Source organism: Poecilia latipinna, unplaced genomic scaffold (genome assembly GCF_001443285.1).
Source record: "Poecilia latipinna isolate Pla-1442-1.1 unplaced genomic scaffold, P_latipinna-1.0 Scaffold2170, whole genome shotgun sequence".
Lineage (NCBI taxonomy): Eukaryota > Metazoa > Chordata > Actinopteri > Cyprinodontiformes > Poeciliidae > Poecilia > Poecilia latipinna.
In genome coordinates, this window is record NW_015114786.1 from 31,369 (window position 1) to 37,252 (window position 5,884).

Consider the following 5,884-nt stretch of genomic DNA (forward strand, 5'->3'; position numbering starts at 1 on the left):
TTCCACTAATAAGGATTTGATGCATTTTCTATGAATTTCAGGCTGTTTTGCAGCAGAAGTTTTTAATTTGCGGCCGTCTGTCCTTGATTGCTGTTGTTCATAAATCATTAGTTATAATTTGAGCTCTTGGCTGCTCATTTAAAGATTAGGTTTTAAGGCCAGAACCAGAAAATGTTATAATGACATGCTGTGTTTTTATGATGCACTTAAAAATATAACCATGACAATAAATTAGCCTTGTTCCGATTTGGTTCATTAAAATTTGAACCATATGTTTTTCTATACAAAGAAAATGTAAATAAAACATTTTTGTCTTAATGTCTTTCACATATTTGTAATACTTTTTTCTTTTACTTAAAACTCATCATTAATATTCTTTTGAGAATTTGAGAACACTAACTTTTAAATACTAGTATTACGTAATCTGTGATGTCACAGTTCTATTCTTGATACATAAGCGTCAGTTGTTAGCATCGAAGCATCAGTCACAGTAGATTTTCGTAATGAAAACCCATTTGCAAATAAAAGTGCAACTCTTACATTTTTACAGTGACATTTAATAGTCTGACACTGTAAAAATATAAAAAATATATCCTATGTCTGCAGTCATGTTTGAGAAATTAGTTTATTATTATTCCTGTAACTGAATACACCAACTGAAACACAATATACCGATTAAATACTCACAGATGGATTTTTCAAGTATTTATTTCTGTTAATTATTGCCTGCTGCTCATACTGGGTGGATCTGATTCTAGCTCCTCAAACTCCTAGTGTGAAAGCACGCTAACAGTTCATATCATCTTGATCAGATTTTTTGCTGAAGAGACGAAGTGACTCAGAGTTGATGTGAAGGTGGATGGGGCTAACTTCAGGGCAATCCTGGCAAAAGAAGACCTGTAAGAGAATGCAAAACTTTGTACTGGAGTGAGATTTTACCTTCTAGCAGGACACTGACCATAAACATATAGCCAGAGCTACAATAAAACGGTATTAATGGCATCAATTAATCAGTATGTGGGCTGTGTAAACACTGTGAGCACGACTTCAAGATTTTGCAGATAAGACGGACATTCAACAGATTTCTTGTTTTCAGTGAAGTAAATCAGCAACACACTCTATTGCCTGGGGAATGGGTGGACCAGGATCATGACTGATCACAGCTTGGCTAAAACCTGATGTTAAATAATAGGTTAAAGACGGCTTGATATCTTGAACAGCAACATATTGCCTTGGCTGGAAAGGGTTAGGCTTCCTCGGATAATCACCATTCCCTTCGGAAACCACTGAAAACGCTGGTTTCTGGCTGAAACAAAACACAGATTTAATGTTATTTTGGAAGAAAAGTTAGCCTTTGTCATTTTTTAACCAACTTGCTGTTGTCTATTCATTCCCATAATACAGGCAAAACAAACTTGCTTTGATATGGTTTGAGAGAAAGACCCAACACAAACAGACCACCCAAAACACTTAGTTTATGGCAGCCCAAGCCAGGTTTCATCCTGCTCCTTCACTGTTGTGTTAAGGACTCTTGATTAATGCCATATTTTCATTTGCCCACGTTTGTCTTTTTGGTCCAAATTACAGTGTGAACAATAAATGTCAGAACCCTGCACCAACCCCACTCCCACACAGTCGCGGTACTTCCCCTCTCCCAAAGACACACATGGTTCTATTCAACCTCTTTCTTTAAACTGGACCTGAGAAGCCACATCATTTAGGCAAATGGAAATCCAAGAGTTGAACCTTTTGATGAGCAACTCATCAAAACTTTGTAGTTTTGTCTTGTTCAGACAAACAGAAGCAGCTCAGCTGGCTGCAAAACGTGACAAGTGCATATTCAGTGTTGTGCATAAAATGTCGTGTTTACAGGGACTCTAGTTTCTGTAAACTTCAAACTTAGTGCTGTAATTGAAGAAATCCATAGGTGTCTATCAACCACAGACAGCTGCTCCAACTTAAACTTACCATACACTGAACCATGCTGAGAAGTAAAGGGGGATTGCCCCCAACAACCCACATAATTATGGTTTTGACCCCATTGAAAGAGGTCAAAATAACACATTGGAGGGTCAAAAAAAAAAACACTTGAGAATTCGACGTACCTTCTTCCCTTACTTCAAAATACTAAATATATTTTATAAGCAAAGTGTTTGCATTGTACATTTAAACTTAATTAGGAACAAGCAGCTGTACATGCTGTTTGATGGCCCTTCTTCCCTATTATGTCGCGCTTCTGTCAGTTTCCCTCCAGAATAGGTTGTATGACGTGTGACTACATGCATATTGTGCTGTCCGTGTCCCAGAGGAGAAGACCTGGTTGTCTGACACAGAGTGGTCAGACTGTTGGCTTCTGAAGATAGATTATTGATCAAAAGTCCTTCCTTCCTTATTTTAAACGTTGATATAGAAAAGGAGACGCTATTGCAATGCAGTGTCCTTACAATGCAGCTGCAGATTTTGCAGCTGTTTTGCTAGCTGCATTGGCTTTTCCATGCTGATTGGATTAGATGCAGTAGGAGGAAACAGGCCATCAAGTCTTCCAGATGAAAACAACTTTCTTCATTTTGTATCGACTCGCACCTTGTCTCTCCTCAGTCACAAGCGGTGAGAAACTTTACCGTCATTTCCGCTTCAGTGCACAAGATAATGAAAATAAAACCAGATCACCATTTGGAAAGTTTTACTTGATGATGTAATTGACGTGTAAGTGAGATAAGATGTCATCTATTTGGGCCTGACTTTTGTTTTTGAAAAGTTATCTCATGAAAATGACCGTGTTAACCTGAACTAGCACTGTTCAGAGCTTTAGATTTAAATTAGGAGTTTCAGTGATGAACTGAATTCAGTTTTTATCTGTGTGAATTGAACTTTAGTACAGGGAGGAAGTCTGCTACCTACGAGACAGCAGACTGGCAACGGTTTCTTGTTTGTTTGTTTGTGTGCCTGTGAGTGAGGGATATTTTCTGTTCAAAATAGGTGAAAAACAGCAATTGGAGGAATTTATTTTTCCCGTTGTGTCAAATTGTGACTCCAAAACTAAATTACATACAGAATCGTGATTTATGTGTACAGTTAAACCCCTAATTACTGCCCATCGTAGAGTTAATGCAGTGTCTCATTTGTTTGGTCTGTATGTATCTGTGTAGTGTAATTGTAGATAATGTCTGCATTTTGCAATCTGCTGATAAAGCTTTTCATTCAGTCACTGACCCCGAGTGCTGAGTTAAGAAAGAAGATAATGATAATTATTCTTCTCAAATTCAGCTCATGCTAAACTCTGGCCAAAAGACTGTCCTCAGTGAACCTACCAAACACTGACATACCAGACGAAAAGTTCACCCCGAGGTTGAGCGTTTATCTCCTTTCATATCACCAAATGGAAAAGGCGTCCGGCTTTTTTCCTTGAAGTTATTGTGAGTCAGAGGCTCAGATTAAAGAACATGTTCTGCACAATACAAACAAGATGTAAAAATAAATCCAGATATGTTTGACCTACTATGTTACTTTTTAATCTTTATGTGTCATATAAAGCCAAAGGTAAAGGTTCAGAAAGAGGTCAGTAAATCACCTTGTTGAGGGGGGAAGCTTAGAGTTGATTTTGTGCTTTGTTTCTAAGACTTTTAAAGAAAATCAAATCTCAAAACAATGATATTGCATGGATATGATCTCATAAAACATTCCAGGGACCAAATTTCTCTGACTTAAACTTAAATAACTTGTTTGTAGCGACTTTGTCAATAAATGTCGAAGTGTCCCAAAATGAAAGTATATGTAACATGGAAATATATGCCGGTCTCCTCTGATTTGCTCCGTCTCTTTTTGTAAATTTTCAAAGCTAAAGAGGACAAATCGTTTCCCCATCACTGCCTGAATATGTGCAATTTTCTCCGACCAGATAGATGTTTTCCTCACATGTCTGATCTTCTTGTTAAATATCTTTTACTGTGACTTTTAATTCTACCTCCTGTGTCCTTTTTGGACATTTGAAGCCCATGACCAAACAGATGAGGGCCAGAATATAGTATGTTGAGCATCTGTAGCTCGTTTACTTGGCAACTCTGAAGGCAGCTTGACTTGACCTCAGAACGGCAGGAGTAGAAGGACAACAGCAGATGCAGTTACAGTGAAAAACACTGAATCATCTGTTACTGGTAAAATTCAAGTCAGAGATTTTCCAAGCTGGGCATAGCACAGCCTTTATATCTGCTTTTAGAGGGTGACTAATAGTAGATAAGGCACAGCCTGAAGAGGCCAGAACTTCCTTGAATCTGGTAAACTTGCCTGACGTACAGCAGAATAACGAAAACGCACTATCTGCACATTTGCGACTCCTTAAAAAGCGACTTTTTCAAGGATGTTTCTCAACAAATACTGAGTGGGCCATAAGTTTCCATACATGGAAAAAACATTTCATATTGGACAACCGTTTTTATTTTTGTGGGACTCTGTGCAATCGCTGCACGTCTTGGACCACTTCGTGGTTGATCTGCAACATTTCCAGTTTTCTGGAACTTGCAAATAAGTTTTGCCACAGTGTCGTGTGTGTGTGATGCTCCTGTTTCATGTTTTCTGTTAAAGTTTCGTGCAACCATGCGACCGCTTCCCGATCCAGCCATCAGTACAATTTCAATTCTTTGCTCTTTTGTCAAACGCATCTTCTTGAGTATCTGAAATATAAAAGAAATATACATTTCACATTCTCCTATGTATGGAAACGTATGGCCCATCCTGTATATCAACTAAAAGGCCAGATGGATTCATTCACATGAGTAAGCATATTTCCAGACCAGATCTCAGCGGCAGAGGCGTGAATCATGTGTTTAGACCCAGTGTTTTGTGGTTAATGAAGCCGCCGCTGCATTCGCAACCCAAATGTGTCACTGAAGTGTCACACAGGGCAGCGCGGCTGCGATGCGCTGAATCACTCCCCTCAGCAGGGGTCAGCTGTAGGTCTATCATCATAACTCTGCAGGCCATCTAGTCCCTGCTGAAGTCAGCACATTCCCACTTGGATTTGGAAAAACTGGGCTTGTTGAGCCTTTGCAAGAACCAGTTTTTAATCACGAGAGCAACAAACAAAACAACATTGATGGTTTTTAAAATTTGTTGTGGTTTGCAGGCAGTTCGACTCAACCACAAATAAAATGCTTACATCTGATCAGAAAAAAATACGCATCATTGGTCAAATAAAAGACTGAATTTTTCACTTTTAAATGTTTGCAGACTCCGTCAGCCTTTTAAAAGTTTGCAGTATTTCATAGCGGGTTGCTTTATTGGTCATTGATCAAGCATGAAAAAGCAAAAGAATTTAGAGTGTCGGGATATTTATTTAAACAGGAAATGAAATGAGGCTTGTTATTAAATGCCAAGCCGTCACAGCTGTGGAGAGCATAACACATGAGAAAATGGGATGTATTGTTTATGAAATAAATTACTGAAAGCCTTGTCTGCTTGTTCAGTTGTAAACTTTCAGTATATACATATCTTTCTTACACATTGGAGGAAGATTTGTTTTTACACAGTCCACTGCAAAAATATCTGTATCTCTTGAACGTCTTCACATTGTGTCACATTTTATTGGTACATTATGTGGTTGGCTGACACCGAGTAGCATGTAAGTGGAAGTGAAGTGGATGGAAATCATACATTTTTTTCTTTAACATGGTGTTGCAAATAAAAATCTGAAACCGTGGGAAAAGGCTCGGCTTATTGTAGCACATAAATATGCTCTTCTACTAGAGCACATTTATGACTTTTTTCCCACCTATGAATATCTTCTTGCAATTTTTGTTAAACGTCAGATTTGTGAAGTACATGACTAGCAGTTCTTCTGTATAATATTTGCAACTATGCTTTCCATTTTATATATATATATATATAT